Below are 23758 nucleotides of genomic sequence, written 5' to 3'. Positions count from 1 at the left end.
CTCATAAACCATGAGATCATGACTTGAGCCAAAATCAAGAGTTGGTGGCTTAACCGACTGAGCCGTTCAGCCTCCCCTGGATTCAGTAACTTTGACTCTCATTAGCAGTAGTTCAGTCAACTGGAAAATTTTTTTTTTTTACTTTAGAGGACATACATGTGTGAGTGGGGAAGAGGGGCAGAGGGAGGGAGGAAGAAAGAGAGAGAGAGAGAGAGAGCAGCATGAGCAGGGGAAGGGCAGAGACAGGTAGGGAGAGAGAGAGAGAGAGAGAGAGAGAGAGAGAGAGAGAGAGAATGAATCTTAAGCAGGCTCCAAGCTCAGTGCAGAGTCTGAGTCGGGGCTCAATCCTATGACCTTGGGATCATGACCTGAGCTGAAATCAAGAGTCAGACAATCAACTGACTGAGCCACCCAGGCACCCCAACTGGAAATATTTTTTATTGTAAGATTTGAAATGGGCTATGCTGAATAATTCACAGGTCTATCAAAAATGGTCATGTCTATTCTCCTACTTCAAAGTTTGATTTTTGTGTTTCTGTCAGCTCCAGGAACTGTAAAACCTTCTGAGACATAAAAAGGAGAAAACCTCAAAATTGCTTTCCTTCTATACTCTAACTTTCCCTTTTATCTATAGAAGCTATAAGTATTAACTTTGGAACCACACCTATATTTTGCCCCAAAGACTGTATTAAATAATGTATGATGACATACAGTGAAGTACAGTTGTTGAAATGACTTTGGGAGTGTTCTTTGGCTCCAAAAGACATTTGATTGAGAGCATTCTTTCTGATTGCAAGATAGCAGAGCTCATTAACCCGAGGGATAGAATGACATTTGCTGTGTCTTTTACCGTTTCAAGAATAGGATCTTCCCAGTAGATTATGCTCTTGTCAGTCTTGTTAATATTTTAAGGGAAACACATCAATCTAACTTTCAAAAAATTATGTTTCCTTCTTTGAATCGATAATATATTCATATGGTTTAAAACCCAAAAGGTACAAAAGAGTATAGAGTGAGATGTCTCTCCTCTGCCCTTGTCTCCCAGCCACCCAGTTTCTGGAGATAACCACTGTGTTTTGGATACTCTTCCAGACATGTCCTCATACTGATTTTTGACACATCTCTCTTAATCTAAACAGACATTTGGCTCAGCCCTGAAACGTCAAATTCTGTTATTTCCTAAAGGAGTTTATCCCTGCTGGCCATTTGCTATAAACTGATTCACAAAATGGGAAAATTTAATATAATTAAACTCCCATTCAAATGACTTTGAGAAAGGGTCAAAATTGCTGGGATTAGTTGATTTAAATATTGTTTAAGAGAAAATCAATTGCTATAGAGTCCAGATGGTAGCTCAAAAAAAAAAAAAAAAAAAGAAAAAAAAAGAAAAGAAAAGAAAAGAAAAGAAAAAAGGAAGAAAGAAAGAAAAAGAAAAAAAGACAAAAAGCAGTGTCTTTTCTTAGATTTGTCTGTCAATGAAGAGGATGACTTCTATATTATGAAATTACTTGTTTTTGTTGTTCTTAGCCTTCTCCCATAGTGTCCCTTCTATTACCTCTCCCTTTTTTTGCATGTTTTTTAGCAAAACCTTGTCCTTAGCCTACCTCCTCTACTCTGAGCTTTACATTTACATTAAAAAAATTTTTTTTAAATGTTTATTTAATTTTGAGAGACAGAGAGAGAGACAGAGACAGAGCATGAGTGGGGGAGGGGCAAAGAGAGAGGGAGACACAGAATCTGAAACAGGCTCCAGGCTCTGAGCTGTCAGCACAGAGCCCAACCCGGAGCTCGAACTCACAGACCGTGAGATCATGACCTGAGCCGAAGTCGGATGCCCAACCAACTGAGCCACCCCCAGGTGCCCCTGAGCTTTACATTTACATTTTATACTTTCTTAGAGCTGCTCAGTGGTTCTAGCCACGTGTGCCTCACTTTCTATCCTTATCCTCTGTTCTGGAGCTCATCAATATCCCACAGTCACTCTGTATGGGAGTCAAACCATAAGAGACTTTTAAATACAGAGAACCAACTGAGAGTTGATGGGTGTGGGGGTGTGGGGGGTGGGTTAAATGGGTAACAGGCATTAAGGAGGGCACTTTTCAGAATGAGCACTGGATGTCATATGTAAGAGATGAATCACTGGGTTCTACTCCTGAAGCCAAGACTACACTGTATGTTAACTAACTGGAGCATAAACATAAATAAATAATTAAAAAAACAAACAAATATTTAAAAAAAAAGAATTAACTGTAATAGTCTTGTTGGATACATCTGTGTTTGGGAACAGTACTTCTTTTTTTTTTTAGTTTTTAAAAAAATATTTTTTCTTTTTGAGACTTTGCAAGCAGGGGAAGCACAAATTCTGAACTTACAGCAGTGAGCCCGATGCTGGGCTCGAACTCAAAAACTGTGAGGTAATGACCTGAGCGGAAGTTAAATGGTCAACTGACTGAGCCACCCAGGTGCCCCCGGGAATAGTACTTCTATATGGGGTTTTCCATTCAATGCAATTTGTTGAACTGTATCACCTGCCTTACTATTAATGGGTCATTTGCTTGGATGTAGGAGATGGTTCATTAAACAAAAATTTGAGTCAAACAGATTTTTAGTTAAATTGGACTTTCCTTGATGATGCAGTTCCTAGAATCCACTAGAGTGCATTATATACGAGCTGGTCATGCAGGAAGGTGCATGATCCCACCCATAAGGAGTATTGTATTCATGAAGGGTGTCATAGTGAAGATATAAGGCAAGGTATTTCCCTCAGGCTATGTGCTCTCAGTTCACAATAAGACAACTTTCTGAGGAGGCCTTTTGGGTATTTCGAGGAGTTAATCCTACCTTCCCAGGATTCAAAGAGGCTTTCTCTCATGCTAAACTATATACACACTTAGGGCAGGGTCCCAGGTTTTTATTAGTTCTGATACCATAAATTTATACTAACAGGACATGTACTAATAGAAACAGTGCTTTTATTTTTTTCATTATCAAGTATCAGAACTAGGCAACCAGGGATTTGATTAGAATCTGCCATTCACTTGACACAATTCTCATTGCCCTCAAGGTCTCTGCCAACAAGGTTAGAAACTACCGTGACAATGTTAAGCAGTTCAAAAACTAACGGATCATCTGTGTTAATATATTTTTCCCCCAGTGTGCTTCAGATCAAGTATTTTTCTACTTGTTACTCATTTTAAAAACCATACTGCTTTAAACGGGTTACGTGAAATATAGTCTTACTAGCACAGGCTTGTACCTAGTCAGTTGAAAACTTATCTGGGCCCAAGCTATTTTGGGTATAAGTGGGAACTAATTTTAGTAAAAGTTTGGAATTGTGTACAAAATATTGATGTTCTATTTCTGGTATGTACTCTCATAAGACACCTCATCACTAAAGGAAGGGGCACTGAAAACTCTGTGGTCAGATATTCTTTGTTTATGGTGTTCAAAAAATTCATAATTATGTTTTAGCTACAATGTTGTTACATTATAAGGTGGTTATCTTAGAAGCTAGGATACCGAGATAGTACTGAGAGAATTAGTAGAGAGCTGTTGACTTGTCTAATATACTTCCTATATACTAGTGGCGTAAGCCACCATTTGCCATTAAGAATAGCATAAATGCAACGGGTATTTGTCTCTATATATTTTCAAAAGTTTTAAATGTTTATTTATTTTTGAGAGAGACACAGAGCATGAGCAGGGGAGGGGCAGACCAAGAATCCAAAGCAGGCTCCAGGCTCTGGGCTATCAGCATAGAGCCCAATGTGGGCCTTGAACTCAGGAACATGAGATCATGATCTGAGCCAAAGTCAGATGCTTAACCCACTGAGCCACCCAGGCAACCCTGTCTCTCTATTGTCTTAAAGGTGAGAACTGTATCTCAGTGTTTCATTTTGGCAATATCTTTAGTTAAATGCACCTCCTCAAATGTGGTTTCAAACAACCCACTATTGACCAACTGGTAGGAAAATGGCTGCTATTTTACTTCCTTACTGTGATTTCAGATGGTTTCTGTTTAAATAATTCTCCTGGAAATTGCCTTAGGACTGACAGGTAATGACTCAATAGAACAGTTCCACTTCTGACTCACGGAGAATCTGGTATTAGTCATTTGACTCCTCTGCTTCTCTCATTTAGGAAATGTCACTATAAATGCACCATGAGGTGCTTGTGAAATGCTCCAATGCGCATATAAAAGGTGCTAGAAAATTACAAGGTTAGAGAGTCTTACTTCAAAATGTAGTCTTATAAAACTTCAAACAGGTGTTTGGTTTCATTATAGACCAACTCTAGAATAACCTATTTATGTGTGTACGTCGGGGGGGGAACAACCCACCTCCTCTCCAATGAAATATCTCATTAAAAAGTTTTATAGCTTCTGTAGGCTTTGATAATTGGGTTAAATAAAATAAATGGGGAAAAAAACCAAACATTCAGTGCTGGATTTAATTTAAAAATGTTTCCTAATTAAGTTTAAAAATCCACACAATGTCCAGAGCCTACCATAAATTAAATTAATTAAATCAGTTGCTTATTCCACTTTGGTTAAGTAGAATTAAACCTGTCTGCAGCCTAATTTTTTTTAAGATTAACAAATGTCAGTCTCCCAAAAAAGTATTTCCATTACATAGAAAATACGATGCAGTGTGTAAATGATACACTTTTATTAGAATAACTGACAACCTTTTTTTAAAATAATAAAACTTTATTTTTTGGAACAGCTTTAGATTTACAGAAAAATTGAGAAGATAGTTCAAGGAGTCCCCACAAACCCTATACCTAGTTTCCTCTGTTATCAATATCTTACATTATTGTACATAATAAGATTAACTAAAGATCTGTATAAATTATAAGTCAAATAAAGATGATAAAGTGTATATATATTTTTAAACATTTTTAACATTTATTTATTTTTGAGAGACAGAGAACAGGGGAGGGGCAGAGAGAGAGCGAGACCCAGAATCCGAATCAGCCTCCAGGCTCTGAGCACAGAGCCTGATGCAGGGCTCGAACCCACAAACCATGAGATCATGACCTGAGCTGAAGTCAAACGCTTAACTGACTGAGCCACACAGGTGCCCAAGTATATTTTTTTTATACCAAATTTATTTGGGTTATTGGCACTTCCTTCTATACTTGGATGCTAAGCCATGGTGCCTCAGCTCTGTTTATATTTTCCTGTGAGCCCTGATTTACCTACCTCAGTGGCTAAGAAGAAACCAAAAATTGCTCCAACCTTTTTCTTCTTTTCTTTTCTTTTCTTTTCTTTTCTTTTCTTTTCTTTTCTTTTCTTTTCTTTTCTTCTCTTCTCTTTTCTTTTCTTTTCTTTTCATGTCTCAGCAGCAACTCTGCAGCTTGTTCCACAGCTCTTGAGGCTCATGAGAGCTGGTGCTACTGGGCAGACATAAGTTCCTAAAACATGCATCTCTACCCTTGGCATTCCTGAAGGCATGGGAAGATCCAGATTTTGTGGGGCAGAAAGAGTATACATTTTTGAAGGCCTCTTAAAAAGAATAGACAAAATTAGGTTCATTTCTTAGAAGGGGCCATGCAAATGAAAAGCACTGAAGTTTAGCATTTGTTAATGTCATGGTTAAATCTGATACTGCCATGGAAGTACCCCCAAAATGTGTGTGTGTGTGTGTTGTGTGTGTGTGTGTGTGTGTGTGTGTGTGTGTGTGTAAAACCCAAAACAGTACAGCCATAGGCACATATTATTTCTATCTGGGATTTTTGTCTTCTAGCTCCAATGTAGAATCTAGCATTAGACTGGACCACTTCAATGCTCAAACTCAACTCTCAGATTTCATAAGTCTTACATAAAATGAGGTCTAGGGCAATGAAAAATGTCAGAATGCAAAAGAGCAAGATACAACCTAAATTGGAGCGAGCTGGAATATTATTTATCAACCTAGACACTTCCCTGGGTGAGGACCCAGCCTATTTCTCCTAAACACCTAGAACAAAAGAACTCTCAGAGAGAGATGACTCCTGTAAGTTTTATTTACCTTTGAAAGCATCTTCCCAATAAATCTAGACCATCCTTTCTTCTATGGGACAAAGAATCACACAGGAGCCCTTCCTGTGGGATAGAGCTATGCAGCAGAGTAAAGAAGGAAGTCAGCTGGGGGGTAAAAGGACAGGAGGGCTGAATGGAACAGGCTTACTCTCCTGCCTTCGCTATCTGCAGGCTTTAAAGTAATTCCTCCATTCATCCATCAACCCCCATGTGAGATTTAGAAACTTGATACTCATTTTACAGAAGTATTCAGACTGTTTGCTCTGATTAATCAAAATGTTTAATTCACCTTTTTATATAACATTGTTTTCTTTCTTTCTTTCATTCTTTTTTTTTTTTTTTGAAGTTTATTTATTTTGAAAGAGAGAGCAGGAGAGGGGCAGAGAGAGGGAGAGAGAGAACCCTAAGCAGGCTCCACGCTGTCAGCACGGAGCCCTATGTGGGGCCCGAGCTCACAGACTGTGAGATCATGACCTGAGCCAAAATCAGAGTCAGATGTTTAACCCATTGAGCCACCCAGGCGCCCCAGCATTATTTTCTTTCTTTCTTTCTTTTTTTAATTTTTTTTTTTATGTTCATTTATTTTTCGAGAGAGAGGTTGACAGAGTGTGAGCAGGGGGAAGGGCAGAGAGAGGGAGGAAGACACAGAATCCGAAGCAGGCTCCAGGCTCTGAGCTGTCAGCACAGAGCCTGACGTGGGGCTCAAACCCACGAACTACGAGATCATGACCTGAGCCGAAGTCGGACGCTCAACTGACTGAGCCATCCAGGCGCCCCCCCCAGCATTATTTTCAAAAAAACAAAACCTCCCCTTAATTAAGAGGGAAGATAAAGAAGTTTCCTGTAAAGATACATACGGACATAGAAACAAATTATAGCTCCGTTTCTGTCTACTGGGTCATAGTTTCTACTTCCTTCTGGGTTTCTGCTTAGCATCTGCCTGGTGGCTAACTTCTGCTTACAGTTTCTACTTTTTAACTTCTGCTTGCGCATAACTTGTACTTGTTATAGTCCTAGGCTGGGTGCTGGAAATACAGCAATGAATAAGATGAACCTGACTCCTCATGGGACTTACAATATGACAGGGAATAGATAGAAAGAGAGAGAGAAAGGGAGAGAGAGAGAGCAAGAGCGAGTGAGCTAGAGAGGTGGGAGGAGCGGAGGGAGGGAGGGATGTTATATTATGAAACAAGCACACAGGGTGCAATGAAAACCTACTTGAGGTCAGTGTAATATAAACTGTGGATCATGATCCATGAGTGGGCCCTGAAATCAACCTAGTGACTTAAGACCAATATATTTTTCTTAATGTTTATTTATTTTGAGAGAGAGACAGAGAGACAGAGACAGAGACAGAGTGCAAGCAAGGAAGGGAAGGCAGGAAGAGAGGGAGACACAGAATCTGAAGCAGGCTCCAGGCTCTGAGCTGTCAGCACAGAGCCTGATGCGCAGCTCGAAACCACAAACCGTGAGATCATGACCTGAGCCGAAGTCGGATGCTCAACTGACTGAGCCACCCAGGCACCCCTAAAATTTTTTTTAATGTTTGTTTATTTTTGAGAGAGAGAGAGAGAGATAGAGTGTGAGCAGGGGAAGAGAAGAGAGAGAGGGAGACACAGAATCTGAAGCAGGCTCCAGACTCTGAGCTATCAGCCCAGAGCCCAATGTGGGGCTCAGACACACAGACCGTGAGATCATGACCTGAGCTGAAGTTGGCTGCTTTGCCGACTGAGCCACCCAGGCGCCCCTAAAACCAGTATTTTTTTTAACAAAAGAAATAAAAGAAAATATCATAATAAATCACACATAGTAATGATAAGAATTGTGAAACTTTTGTTGCAGTTTATATTACCAGTGAGTAAACAGACAAAACTCCAGGTTCTTGTGGAGTGTGCTTTCTAGGAGAAAGATAATAACATAGTTTAGTAAAATATAGAATATGTTAGAAGATGATGAACTGAAAAAACAAAAGGCAAGGAGGAGTATATCAAATGTCAGAGGTAAGGACTGAAATTTTAGAGACAGCAGCCAGTGAAGACTTCTGTGAGACAGTGTCTTTTGGGTAAATACCTAAAAAAATTGAGGGACTGAGCCAGACTCACTGTTTGGAGGAAGGACATTCCAGACAGAAGGCATAGCCAGCATAAAGACCTTGAGTGGGCCTGAACGATTGTTTGAATTTGTAGTTGAAGCAAGGCCAATGTGACTGATGGGGAGTGAAAAGGCAATAAGGAAGGAGGGACAATGGGGGCACTGGGTCATGTAAAGAATTGTAGTTCAAAGCAGGGGTATTGGTTTTGACTTTTGAGTGAGATGGGAAACCACTGGGTGATCTTGAGCAAGAGTATCATCTGACTTATGTTTTAATAGGATCATTCTAGCTGCTGGATTAAGAATGTTTTAAGGGGGGGCACCTGGGTGGCTCAGTCGGTTCAGCACCTGACTTTGGCTCAGGTCATGGTCTCACAGTTTGTGATTTGGAACCCTGCTTTAGGTAAAAAACATGAGTCCTGCTTCTCTCTCCCTGTCTCTCTCTCTCTCTCTCTCTCTCTCTCTGCCCCTCACTTGTGCCCTCTCTCGCTCTCAAAAAAAAAAAAAAAAAAAAAAAGTTTTAAGGAAGGCAAAGGCAGAAGCAGGAACAACAGAATGTAAGCTCTCTCCAGGGCAAGAGTGTTTCACTGTGGTACTCGCTTTGTGTCCTTAGTGCTTTCTAACAGTGACGGACGCATAGAAATAATGATTTATTCAAGAAAGAGTATTTGCCAGGGCACCTGGATGGCTCAGTCGACTGAGTGTCCAACTCTTCATTTTGTTTCAGGTCCTGATCTCACGGTTGTGAGATCGAACCCCCCTGCCGGGCTCCGCACTGAGTGTGGAGACTGCTTGAGATTCTCTCTCCCTCTGTCTCTTTTTCTGCCGCTTCCCCCCTCCCTGCCCCATCAAAATAAATAAATAAATAAACATTTAAAAAGACAAGTATTTGCCTGTCTGTGCACCAGGCCATGAAATGTATTTCTTACTGTGAGTCAAAGTCATAGGGGTTTAAAGCTTTTGTCTTAAAGGCAAGTGGCCTAGTCTTGGTCTAACGAAAGGGTCTCTGGGAATTGACATTTAGGCTGAGATCTGAAGAATAAGCAAGAGGAAGTTCGGGAGGAAGAGAAAACAACAATTTTCCAGGAGGTGTAAATTTGGAAATTATCAGCACATGCAGAGTATTTGAAGCACTCTCCAAGTGTTTCTGTCTCTGGAAGGAGGTGCAAAATTAAGGCCATTGCAAACCACCCCACTTGCCCGTTCTTATTTTTTGTACTCATTTCTTCTAACATTTGTCCTATTGAAAAGTAGTATGTAGCAGTCACTTTTTTTTTTTAATAAATTTTTTTTTAAGTTTATTTCTTTTTGAGGCAGAGAGAGACAGAACATGAATGGGGAGGAGCAGAGAGAGAGGGAGACACAGAATCGGAAGCAGGCTCCAGGCTCTGAGCCATCAGCCCAGAGCCCGACACAGGGCTCGAACTCACGGACCGCGAGATCATGACCTGAGCTGAAGTCGGACGCTTAACCGACTGGGCCACCCAGGCACCCCAGTCACTTTTTTTTTTTTTTAAAGTATAAATCTTTAAGGCAGCCTCCTGTGTCATATCATAATAATAGGAAAAGTTAGTAAACTGCAAAATTCCTATTTTGTTTTTATTAGAGGTTTTTTTTAAACTTTTTTAATGTTTATTTTTGAGAGAGACAGAGCATGAGTGGGGGAGGGGCAGAGAGAGAAGGAGACACAGAACCCGAAGCAGGCTCCAGGCTCTCAGCTGTCAGCACGGAACCTGACGGGGGCTTGAACCCACAACCCGTGAGATCATGACCTGGGCTGAAGTTTCATGCTTAACCAATGGAGCCACCCAGGCACCCCTAGCAAATTTCAATTATATACAATGGTGTTGTCAACTACGGTCATCATGTTTTACATTAGATCCTCAGACCTTATTCAAGTTCTTGCTAAAAGTTTGAACCCTTTTACTAACCTCCCTTAATTTCACACACCACCCAGTCCTTGGCAACCATTTTTCTACTCTCTGTTACTATGAGTTTGACAATTTGTTTGTTTGTTTGTTTATTGAGACCACATACAAGTGATATCATGCTGTGTTTGTTTTTCTTTATCTGCCTTACTTCACTCAGTATAATGCTCTCAATTTCTATCCATGTTGTTGCAAATGCCGGGATTTCCTTCTTTAACTGACTGAATAACATTCCATTGTGTATATATACAATATCTTCTTTATCCATTTGGCCACTGAGAATCTTATGTTGTTGCCATGTCTTGACTATTTTGAATAATTCTACAATGAACACAGGAGTGCAGATATCTCTTCAATATCCTGTTTTCATTTCCTTTGGATATATTCCCAGAAGAGGCATTGCTGGATCATATGATAGTTCTATTTTTTTTTTTTTTTTTTTTTTTAATTTTTTTTTTTTCAACGTTTTATTATTTATTTTTTTTTGGGACAGAGAGAGAAACAGAGCATGAACGGGGGAGGGGCAGAGAGAGAGGGAGACACAGAATCGGAAACAGGCTCCAGGCTCTGAGCCATCAGCCCAGAGCCCGACGCGGGGCTCGAACTCACGGACCGCGAGATCGTGACCTGGCTGAAGTCGGACGCTCAACCGACTGCGCCACCCAGGCGCCCCATTTTTTTTTTTTTTTTTTTATTTTTTGAGGAAACTCCATACTGGTTTCCATAGTGGCTGCACCGATGTACATTCACACCAACAGTGCACCAGGGTTCTCTTTTCTCCATATCCTCAAAACACTTGTTATTTTATTGTTTTTTTTTTAATTTTTTTAACATTTATTCATTTTTTGAGAGACAGAGAGAGACAGAGCGTGAGCAGGGGAGGGGCGGAGACAGAGGGAGACACAGAATCCGAAGTGGGCTCCAGGCTCTGAGCTGTCAAGCACAGAGCCTGATGCGGGGTTCTCATGAACCCCTCAGATCATGACCTGAGCCGAAGTTGGACACTTAACTGACTGAGCCACCCAGGCACCCCAATTTTACTGTATTTTTGATGTAGCCATTCTAACAGGTGTGAGGTGACATTTTATTGTGTTTTTTTTTAATCTTTTTAATGTTTATTTATTTATTTTTATTTTTATTTTTTTTAATTTTTTTTTTTTCAACGTTTATTCATTTTTGGGACAGAGAGAGACAGAGCATGAACGGGGGAGGGGCAGAGAGAGAGGGAGACACAGAATAGGAAACAGGCTCTAGGCTCTGAGCCATCAGCCCAGAGCCCGACGCGGGGCTCGAACTCACGGACCGCGAGATCGTGACCTGGCTGAAGTCGGACGCCTAACCGACTGCGCCACCCAGGCGCCCCAATGTTTATTTATTTTTGAGAGAGAGACAGAGTGCAAGCAGGGGAGGGGCAGAGAGAGAGGGAGACACAGAATCGGAAGCAGCCTCCAGACTCCGAGTTGTCAGCACAGAGCCTGATGTGGGGCTCTCATGAACAATGAGATCATGACCTGAGCCGAAGTTGGACTGAGCCACCCAGGCGCCCCTATTACGGGTTTAATTCGCACTTCCCTTGCAATTAGTGATGCTGAGCACCTTTTCATGTACCTGTTTACCATTTGTGTGTCCTTTTTGTTTTTGTTTTTTAATATTTATTTATTTATTTTGAGAGAGAGAGCTGGGGAAGGTGCAGAGAAAGGGGGACATAGAGAATCCCAACCAGACTACGAGCTGTCAGTGCAAAACCCGATGTGGGCCTCCAACTCACAAACTGTGAGATCATGGCCTGAGCTGAAATCAAGAGTTGAGCACTCAGTCTGCTAAGCCACTCAGGTGCCCCTGTATTTTGGAAAAATGTCTATTCAATCCCCATGTCCATTTTTCTTTTCTTTTTTTTTTTTTTTAACGTTTATTTATTTTTGAGACAGAGAGAGACAGAGCATGAACAGGGGAGGGGCAGAGAGAGAGGGAGACACAGAATCGGAAACAGGCTCCAGGCTCTGAGCCATCCGCCCAGAGCCCGACGCGGGGCTCGAACTCACGGACCGCGAGATCGTGACCTGGCTGAAGTTGGACGCTTAACCGACTGCGCCACCCAGGCGCCCCATCCCATGTCCATTTTTCTATTGAGTTGTTTGGTTTTTGCTACTGGTGTACACGAGTTCTTTATATATTTTGGATATTAACCACTTATCAGAAATACATGTGCAAATATTTTCTCCCATTCTGTAGGTTGCCTTTTCATTTCATTGGTGGTTTCTTTTGCTGTGCAGCTTTTCAGTTTGATGTAGTCCCACTTGTTTATTTTAGTTTTTGTTGTCTTGGTTTTTGGTGTCAAATCCAAAAAATCATTGCCAATACTGTGTCAAGGAGCTTACCTTCTATGTTTTCATCTGGGAGTTTTTACAGTTTCAGGTCTTACTTTCAAGTCTTTAATTGATTTTGAGTTGATTTTTGTGTATGGTAGAGGATAGAGATCCAACTTCTTTCTTCTGCAACTGGCTATCCAATTTTCCCAACGTCATTTGTTGAAGAGGCTATCATTTCTCCATGGTGTGTTCTTGGCTCCTTTGTCTTAAAATAATCAACCATATATGCTTGGCTTTATTTCCAGGTTTCTATTCTGTTCTATTGATCTAAGTAACGGTTTTTAGGCCAATACCATCCTGTTTTGTTTATTATAGCTTTGAAATATAACTTGAAATCACAAAGTGTAATGCCTCCAGATTCATGAATGTCTCAGATATTGCATGTTTTCTCAAGCTGTTTCTTTTTGTCTTTCATCCATGCTTTAATTTTGAGTCGGTAAGAGTGTGATTCCTGTGTACAGATGGAAGTATAGTTATATAAACTGCCCAAAAGACTAACAATGCTTTTCTCCTGACTCTTCATCCACAGTGTTCACTACACTGATTTGATTTGAACTGGTGCTAGGTCAGATTCTGCTTCTGTGGTGATACACACACGTACACACACATGCACACTCATAATCTCAGCAAATTTAACTCCCAAACCGTTCACTTAAAGCAATGCTAACTAAACATACCTTTGGTATATGTTATTTTCCGAGGGAAGTTCAGTGTCCTTCATAACTTTCTAGTATTTGTCAAAGTGTGAAATAGAATTAAAGTACTTGAATATGTTGTTTAGAAAAATATCACGATTTAAACTACAATAGAATCCAATTTTAGCTTTCCTAATTAAAATTCTGTAATCTTTGACTTGTCTAAAAAATCAAACTGGAAAAAATATTTAACTTGTTTTAAAGAATTTTAATAATAGTTTCAAATAACTTTTTTCTTATTACAAGGTAAAACATTGTCTTTGTGGAAAACATAGAAAACCCCTAAATGTATAAAAAAGAAAATAAAAATCACCTGTAGTCATATCATTCAGGTGTAATGTCACTATTCACATTTTATAATATTTTCTTACAGTTTCCATACATACATTTAATGTATGTTTTTGGTTTTTTAGTATACTATGGTACTAATACGACCATTTCTTATGAGCTGGCACCACACTAAATATTTTATATATATATATATATATATATATATATATATATTGTTCCATTTAATTGTTACCAGGACCGTATATAAAAGTAGTTACTATCATTCTCATTTTGTAGACAAGAAAAGTGAGGCTCAGACAGGTTTAGTAACTTGTTCAAGGTCATACACTTAGAAAGTGTCTGGGCAAACTGTAGAATGTTGGCTGATCTGACTACAAAGCCTAAAACCTATATTTGCCACCATTATCATGACCTGCTTTTGTCATTTGCCATTAGATTATATGAATCTCCCCATGTCACTAAGTGTTCTTCATCAAATGATTTTAAGGGCTGTAAAGTAGTCTGTTTTGTCAGGCATACCATAATTACTTTGACCATGTCTCTTTGGACATTTAGGTTGCTTCTAAATTTGAAGGCAAGGACCATCTGTGAGTCATTGCTGTAGCCCCCAGCATCCAGCAAAGTATCTGGCACTTTGTTCAGGCTCAAGATGTCAGCTGAATGACTAGGTGGAGAGAGGAAAAGCAACATCCTGTAAGATAAAAAACAAAATATGGAAGCAGGCAGAAGTGAAAATGGCATGTTTGTGGGAAAATGAAGGAAAAATCCTACTCAACAGGAACAGAAAGAATGCATATTAGAGGGGTTGGTTTTCATTAGACTCTTTGAGTTGAAATGAACAGAAACTCATTCAGGCCAACTTTCTTAAGATGGTAATTATCATTAACGAAAGCAGTGATACCACAGGAATTCAAGTCTATAACTGTAATGGGCTCTCTCTTAATATGACCCTACTACTTTCTTTGAATCCATTTCAGGGTGTCTGTTTACTCTTTCTCTAATTACCAACTGGCTCACATACTCTTTATTCTCTTATGCCCATGTATTTTCCTCACCCCTTGGGGTAGGTCAACGTTTCAGCTCACTCATGGCTCATTAATGCCCATCTGTCCTCCTGCTACTTTGTGATCTTCCTGATTTTGCTTCCAGAGTTGAACTGCCTAATGCAGGCTTAAGAGGCATAAAGTTTGACATAATCAGGATAGTGGGTCTGGGAATGATGCCGGAAGGAGATGGTAGGTGTGAACAGGCCTTCGTTATCTCTTCACTGCAGCCGCAAAAGACAATCTACGACTCCGTCCCTTTGAATATAGTGTTTCCTCTTCATGAAATACACAGCTTAAAAATGTCATTCTTCTCCCATAGTAGCCTTTGTACACCTCTAGCATAATACCTGAATTTCCTTATTGTAATTATCTACTTACCTTGTCATGACTCTATAAAAGCTATTCAACGGCAAGGAGAATAAATGAATGAATACATTAGTCAAAACTTATGTACATTTATTTTACAGTAGCATCCATTTATTCACTCATACCGTAGTTTATTGAGTGTCTGTCTATGCCAATGTACAAGGGAAGCTCAGTTAGTGGTGCCTGGCTGGCTCAGTTGGTTAAGTGTGCGACTTTGGCTCAGGTCATGATCTTGCGGTTTGAGAGTTTGAGCCCCGTGTTGGGCTCTGTGCTGACAGCTCAGAGCCTGGAGCCTGTTTCAGATTCTGTGTCACTCCCTCTCTCTGCCCCTCCCCTGCTCATGCTCTGTCTCTCTTTGTCTCTCAATAATAAATAAACTTTAAAAAAAATTAAAAAACAAAAACAAAAACAAAAAGAACAAGGGAAGTTCAATTACCCAGATTGTAAAGAATGGAAAAGCCCCTCTGCTTAACCCATGGGTAGATCCCAAACTATTACAACTATGTCAAAAGCTCTCACAGTGTCTCATAGTAATATACTTTTAGGGGCACCTGGGAGGCTCAATCAGTTCAGCCTCAGACTCCTGATTTCGGCTCATGTCACCATCTCAAGGTTGTGAGATCGAGCCCCACATTGGGCTCTGTGCTGGGCATGGAGCCTGTGTAAGATTCTGTCCCTCTCTCTCTCTGTGCCTCTCTGCTTGCACATGCATGCACACTGCTTTCAGCCTCCAAGAGAAGGGGAAAATGAGAGAAAAACAAAAATAATATAACCAGCACTGGTGGAGTTATCCTGCACCTAAAATGCTTAAGAGAGTCTGGCCACCCAACTTGTTCATAGTAGGAGCTCTGGTGTAACACACAGGCAGACCTGCCGGGAGATTCCGAGGCATGATTAACGTTTTTGCCACCTGCCTCCTGTATGAAACGTTCCTTTAAGGCCAAGGGAATGGTTTTTCAGTGTTCTACACGACACCTGGCATCTTACCTATTCCTTGCTGCTTTTCCCATAGTGATAAAGCAGTCCACCCTAACGTTTTTTAAAAGTGTAGAATAGTCTTGAGATAGGGCTGTTTCCTAAATAACTTCATAGGGGAAAAACAAAGGAAAGGGTGCAGGGTGCCCTCAATCATGTTATTACCTTTTTAACTTTGATTTTTATTTTCCAAATGTTTTCACCTGTAGGAAAAAAGGCAGATAAAAGTATTACACGATGTTCAGCACATTACAGAGTGTGCACATTACAGGAGATCAAAACAGAGCAAAACAAAACACCACCTGCATGACCCAGGCTGTACCTCCTAGGAATGTGCAGTGTATTAATTCGATGATATCATTAGAGGCTCGGGATGTTTTCATTTTTCACTCATTCATCTTTGGCATGTCTTTTCTTGCTCTGAGCCTTGTCTCCTTATGACCGCAAGATGATGTGTTATCAAGGTGAGGAAGAGGAGTCATTTTCTTCCATGGGCCTATTATTATCGGCTAGAAAACTTCTGCTGGACACCCCCTACTAGGTTTCTTGTCATGTCTCATTGTCCAAAATTGCTTCCCTTGCCCAAGCCTAACCCAGTCATTGGCAAGAGGAACTGAATGACAGTAATCAGCGTTCGTCAAGATCACTGGGGCCGGTGGGGGAGGAGTCTAGCCTCCCTTAAATTACAAAGCTAACTTAGACCTGAGCACGCAGGGGTTCTCTTAGCAAGGAAGAAATCTAAAGTGTGGGCTGTAGAGAAGCATGGCCTAGGGAATCAATAGGGTCTGCTGTACATGTCTCCAGCAGAGCAAAACAAGACACATACAGTCAAAAGCACAGTGGTCTGGACCATTTTATGCAAGGGCAAACAGCCCCACATGTAGTATTCATTCTGAGGGATATATTATGTGGCTCTCTAGGGTGGCAAATAGGACATGGGCTTTGGAATCAAACAGGACTGGTCACTTAGCAGTGACTTACCATTAGAGAGGTTACCTTCTATGCAATTCAGCTTGCTCCTTTACAAGGTAGGGATAAACAGTGCCTGCTTCTAAGAGCTTCTGTGGATTAAATTCTATGATGCACCTAAATTACCCAGAATATTACAGGCATTCAAGTGTAAAGTCCTTTCCCTCTTTATTGAAATTACAATAACTCAAAATGATGACTCCCAAGTATGTTCTGTTTGGACTGGATATTTAGATATATTGGACATGTTTTTGTCTAATCTGTTTCAAATAAGAGATTTAGGCTCAAAAATATAAAAAGTCAGTTACTCAGATGCCCAAAATAGTTCATTAATAATAGTAACTGAGAACTTATTAGTTTTATGTACTTTGTATACATTTTCTCATTCATTTTTTTTTAATGTTTTATTTATTTTTAAGACAGAGAGAGACAGAGCATGAGTGGGGATGGGGCAGAGAGAGAGGGAGACACAGAATCTGAAGCAGGCTCCAGGCTCTGAGCTGTCAGCACAGAGCCCGACACGGGGCTCAAACTCACAAACTGTGAGATCATGACCTGGGCCAAAGTCAGACGCTCAACCGACTGAGCCACTTGGGCGCCCCTCATTCATTTTTTAAAAATGTTTTATTTATTTTTGAGAGAGAGAGAGAGAGAGAGAGAGAGAGAGAGAATATGAGTGGGAATGAGAGAGAGGGAGACAGAATCTAAAGCCTGCTATCATCACAGAGCCTGACTTGGGCTTCAACTCACGAAGCATGAGATCATGACCTGAGCTGAAGTCGGGGACTTAACCAACTGAGTCACCCAGGTGCCCCCATTTTTTTTTTATTTTTTTTTTCAACTTTTATTTATTTTTGGGACAGAGAGAGACAGCATGAACGGGGGAGGGGCAGAGAGAGAGGGAGACACAGAATCGGAAACAGGCTCCAGGCTCTGAGCCATCAGCCCAGAGCCTGACGCGGGGCTCGAACTCACGGACCTCGAGATCGTGACCTGGCTGAAGTCGGACGCTTAACCGACTGCGCCACCCAGGCGCCCCCCCCCCCATTTTTTTTTTAAAACAGGAGTGAGAGCACACAGTGGCTAAAGATTACAGATGCTGCTGAATAGCGTACAATGCACAAGGACAGCTCGGCACAACAAAATATATCTCATAGTTTACAGTAACACTGTGGGTTATGTATTACTGCCCTTGTTCCATCAACTGACCATCCAAGAGGCTGACAAGCCCACAAGCACACAACTAGTAAGTGGAGTACCTGGTTTTATCTGACTTTAAAGATCACACTCTTTCAACTCCAATGCATTGCCTGAGTAGGGTGAGAGAGCATCAGTAAACGTGTTACTGAAGATTTAGAAGATGCATTCATAATGTCTACAAAATATATGAAGTCCTTGGCAATGAATCATTAAAAAATGTTGCAAGAGAGGCACCTGGGTTGCTCAGTCGGTTAAGCTTCTGACTTTGGCTCAGGTCTTGATCTCATGGTTCGTGAGTTTGAGCCCCATGTCCAGCTCTGTGCTGACAGCTTGGAGCCTGGAGACTGCTTCAGGTTCGATGTCGCCCTCTCTCTCTGCCCCTCCCCTGCTCGTGTTCTGTCTCTCTTTCTCAAAAATAAAATAAACATTAAAAAAAAATGTTGCAAGAGTCTCTTGAGGAGAGAAAAACACAAATGAAAGATATTAAAGGTGATTTAAATAAATTAAACCAAATGAAATATACAGTGATCTTAGGGCAATGTGGTATTGTTTGAGAATATTCTGCTATAAAAGAAAGCAAATGAGATCAACCTTTCGATGTATTAAGAATGGATGGGAAGTTAATATGTAGCACACATGCGTGTTAAGTAGAAAAGGATGAAAGAATCAAGAGGTACTTAATATTCATGAGGCACTAAAGACCTAAATATTCATGATATATTAACTATGCAAGAGGCACTTAATATTCAGGATATCCTAAGTATATATCCTGTATGAAAACACTCAATATTCTTGAGGTCTTTATTCAACCACCTATTTTTAAAATTTTTTTTTAAATTATTTTTGAGAGTGAGAGAGAGTGAGTAAGCGAGCATGAGCGAGGAAGGGGCAGAGGGAGAAGACACAGAATCCAAAGCAGGCTCCAAGATCCAAGCTGTCAGTACAGAGCTTGACGCAGTGCTCGAAACCACAAAATGGGAGATCATGACCTGAGCTGAAGTCGGACACTTAACTGACTGAGCCACCCAGGTGCCCACCAACAACCCGTTTTTGACCCTTATTCTGGCCCCAAGTATCTTGTATCGAATAATACAAATAAAACCCAAGATTACTCAACACATTAAATTGAAATGGTAAAGCTGTGACCGAGGGTACTTGCCCTTGTGTCTCTCCAATAGAGCAATTATATATCGTTGGTCCTGAGCCACTTTGCTCAAACCTCCACTCTGGTCCTCAAAACCACACCATCCATCCACATGGGGAAGGTTTATGTGGTGGATATATAGATATAGCCATAGATATAGCCATAGATATAGCCATAGATATAGATATAGATATAGATATAGATATAGATATAGATAGACAGACAGACAGATGCAGGGCTCAAACCCACGAATGGTCTCACCGTGCATTTTAAAGTGATTTCATAAACCATCTGAGCTTTTTAAAATTAGCCTTGGGCCTTTCTGTTCTGTAATGTCAGAGATAGCTTGTCTGGTAGAATACTTGGCGGCTGTGGCATCGAGGTAATTCTGCGCAGGGCAGGAAGATTCGGTATATGAAAAAGTCAATGGATTCAAAGACATTTCAGTTAGAACCTCAGTCTAACCTTTTCCTTGTAACTAACAAGCTGATTCTAATGGCAAAGATCCAAGATCACTCAGGACATTCCTGGAGAAGAAGGGGGAAAAAGAGAAATAGGTGAGTGGACACACTTGCCCTATCATATAATAAGGCATATTACAAAGCTTATTTATTAAGACCCTGTAGAACTGGCATATGGCTAAATAAATGTACCAAGAGATATATAGAAGTATGTGGGAACTATGTTGCAACTCTCCAGGGGTGCAGAGAGGGTGGATACAATATCCACTAGCAGGGATGATTCTTTGGGGAGGAAAGTGGCAGCAGCTTGGACTATCAGCAAGCACATATTGTTTCAATCAGCTGAAGCAGTACAGGAAAATGATGGATACTGTTGTGCATATAAAAGAACACTGTAGAACAGAGTCACCCACCTGAGGACCCCCAAACAGTCTGGCAACACTTTAAGGAGCTGGAGTTTTCTTGTCTGTTTCTTCTTTTGTTTTGTTTGTTTGTTTGTTTTTTAATGTTTATTTACTTTTGAGAGAGAAAGAGAGACAGAGCATGAACGGAGGAGGGGCAGAGAGAGAGGGTAACACAGAATCTGAAGCAAATTCCAGGCTCTGAGAGTCAGCACAGAGCCCCATGCGGGACTCGAACCCACAAACCGTGAGATCATGACCTGCGCTGAAGTCGGACGCCCAACAAACCGAGTCACCCAGGTGCCCCTGCTTATTTTTTTGTTTTAGAGAAACAGACAGCTAGAGCTGGGGAGAGGGGCAGAAGGAGAGAGAGAATCCTAAGCAGGCTCCACGCTCAGCATGGAGCCTGATGTGGGGCTTGATCTCACAACCCTGGGATCATGACCTAAGACAAAATCAAGAGTCAGAGGCTCAACCAACTGAGCCACCCAGGCGCCCAGGACTGGGGTTCTTACAAAGTGGTTAGAGGTGAAGTCAGAGAAATATGGTTGTTGGACTGTTACTCTCTTTTAGTCCCAGGCTGATGATAAGATTATATGGGACTAGATAGATTTTTGTTTTAGGTCCTTTGATACAAAAAGAATGTCTTACATAAGTTAATTCTTTTAATTACTGTGCTATGGGTTGCATTGTATTTCCCCTAAAAGATGTTGAAGTCTTAACCCCTGGTATCTGTGAATGTCATATTGTTTGGAAATAGGTATTTGCAGGCGATCAGGTTAAGATGAGGTCACTGGGCACAAAAAACTATGGAGATAATTGAGAAAATGACCTATGATTTCATCCCCTATTTGATAAATATTGTGAGGTGTTTTCTTCCATTAAAAAAATTTTTTTTTTTACATTTTATTTATTTTTGAGAGGGAGACAGAGCACAAGTGGGGGAGGGGCAGAGAGCGAGGGAGCCACAGAATCCGAAGCAGGCTCCAGGTTCCGAGCTGTCAGCACAGAGCCCAATGCAGGGCTCAAACCCACCAACTGTGAGATGATGACCTGAGCTGAAGTCAGTTGCTTAACTGACTGAGCCACCCAGTCACCCCTCTTCCACTTTGAAAATGATGCAAGTATCTACATTTTCTAGCAGATTTGGAAACCTGGCTTTTGTGTGTTCAGTTTTGTTCATTTAATGATATGATGTGTATTTTCTTACATCATTAAATAAACTTCAAAATGTGAAAATAAAAATATAGTTACATCTAGGTTCATCAATTGTGTGACAATTAAGGATGTCGATACTGGGGGAGTCTGCTCACACAATCTCTGTACCTTTCCTTCACTTTGGCTATCAAACTAAAACTGCTCTAAAAAAATAGTTTTTGGGCACCTGGGTGGTTTAGTCAGTTGAGCGTCCGAGTTTGGCGCTGGTCATGATCTCACGGTTCCTGGGTTCGAGCCTTGCATCGGGCTCTGTGCTAATAGCTCAAAGCCTGAAGCGTGCTTTGGATTCGATGTCTACCCCTCTCTGCCCCTCCCCTGCTCTCTCTGTCTCTCTGTCTCTCTCTCTTTCTCTCTCTCAAGAATAAATAAACATTGGGGCGCCTGGGTGGCGCAGTCGGTTGGGCGTCCGACTTCAGCCAGGTCACGATCTTGCGGTCCGTGAGTTCGAGCCCCGCGTCCGGCTCTGGGCTGATGGCTTAGAGCCTGGAGCCTGTTTCCGATTCTGTGTCTCCCTCTCTCTCTGCCCCTCCCCCGTTCATGCTCTGTCTCTCTCTGTCCCAAAAATAAATAAACGTTGAAAAAAAAAAAAAAAGAATAAATAAACATTAAAAAAAAAATCCTTTGGAAACTTCCTTTATCTCTACCCCCCAAGATATATGTTGGCAATCATACTCCAGGTATATGGCTCCCTGATATACATCTGAAGGGTCTCATGATTTTACTAGAGGGTCTCACTAGATTTTACTAAACAATAATAAATGACCTTTTCCTAACAGTAGCTAGCCCCTTCAAGGTCCTGGAAACCTTGCTTCCAAAATTCCTTAGAGATTTCCGCTATCCCTAATCCCCTCCCAGCCTAAGGGTATATAGTCAGTCACCTGTCACAATCCCAGTGCAGCTCTTTCTGCCCACAGGAACTGTCCCGGTGCTTTAATAAACCACCTTTTTGCACCAAAGATGTCTCCAGAATTCTTTCTTGACCATTCGTTCCAAGCCCCAACATTTCCACATCATTTATAAATATCAATATGTTCAGACTCTCATCTACCTCTTCAGTAACTGAGCCACACACCCAGAGCAGAAGTGTTCCCAACTTTCAGGTTCATTTTCTGGAGTTCTCAATCTCCATGTTGACCCAGTTCTTCATGCACTCGTAGTGTGCTAATGCTCACCATCAGATGTTTTCTGTTTCCTGCACACTTACAGGCTTAGTGAAAGGGCTCATTTGAATGATCTTAGCTGCCACTCATAGAATCCCGATTGATGCAGGCAGGCTAGGTCCAATGACCCAGAGAGGGCGTCCCACAGGACTAGCTAAGAGGGTCCCTGGCGTCCTATAGGATGGAATCAAACGTGAGCCAGTAGGAGGTGAAAGCAGAGTTTACTGAAGATATATAGAGAGACATATGAACAGAGCATCTGGGAGACTCGGAAAGGATAAGAGCATGACTCTCTTCTTTGCTTGGGGTCTGGGGTTTTTATTGGTGGTTGTGGTCCGATGCCTGTGTCTTCTTAGGCTTCCAGGATCTGACAGAACAAGGAGAGGGTCCAGGTGTCCTTCATAAATTATTCATTCTCTGCAGCCAGGCATCTCAGTGTCAAGGTGTTTGGAACCAGTGGTCTTGGAGCAGGTTTGTGATGACCCCACCTGCTTACCCCTTACAGTTTATCATTGTGCTGAAGGCTCCAAAGACATCATTATCTCTCTGTCCCTTACTGGAGGGCTTATTCTATTTGTGTTACAAGGGATGTGTAGAGTGGGGTGGGGGGTACAGGTCCTAGCAAGAATAGAAGCTGCAAAAACAATGAAGGAAAAAAAGTGGCTTTTTTTTCCTCATGGGCTCCCTTCAGTGTCCCTGTCTCAAGATGACCTCATTCTGTGTGTGTGTTTGTTTTTAAATTTATTTATTTATTTATTTTCAGAGAGAGAAGAGAGCAGGGGAGGGGCAGAGAGAGAGAGAGAGAGAGAGAGAGAGAGAATCCCAAGCAGGCTCTATGCTGTCAGGGCAGAGCCCAATGGAGGCTTGATCCCATGAACCTCAAGATCATGACCTGAGCCGAAATCCAGAGTCGGATGTTTAACCAACTGAACCACCCAGGTACCCCGACCTCATTCTGTTTTTTAAACAAAGGACCAAGCCTTTTACTTGATGATCCGCCTCCTATTACAACGCTCTTACTTATCAAATATTGAGTTTGTGTAATTAGTCCCTTATGTTTATATTATAAAAATGAAGAAAAGCTTCTTTTATGGCAAATGCTATCCCGTTTTCTTGAACTGATTAATAAAGAAGTGACTTCTTAGGCAACCTCCTCATTAAATAAAAATGCATGGAGTGCCTGCGTGGTCAGTCACTTAGGTGTCCAACTTTGGCTCAGGTCATGATCTCACGGTCTGTGAGTTCGAGCCCCGCGTCGGGCTCTGTGCTGACACCTCAGAGCCTAGAGCCTGCTTCAGATTCTGTGTCTCCCTTTCTCCCAGCTCATTCTCTCTGTCTCTGTCTCTGTCTCTGTCTCTGTCTCTCGCAAACATAAATAAGCATTTAAAAAAAAAAAAAACTAAAGAAAATAATAAAAATGCA

This window comes from Leopardus geoffroyi, chromosome A1, assembly GCF_018350155.1.
Source record: "Leopardus geoffroyi isolate Oge1 chromosome A1, O.geoffroyi_Oge1_pat1.0, whole genome shotgun sequence".
Taxonomy (NCBI): domain Eukaryota; kingdom Metazoa; phylum Chordata; class Mammalia; order Carnivora; family Felidae; genus Leopardus; species Leopardus geoffroyi.
The sequence above is the reverse complement of the archived record's forward strand: the minus strand, read 5'-3'. Positions refer to the sequence as shown.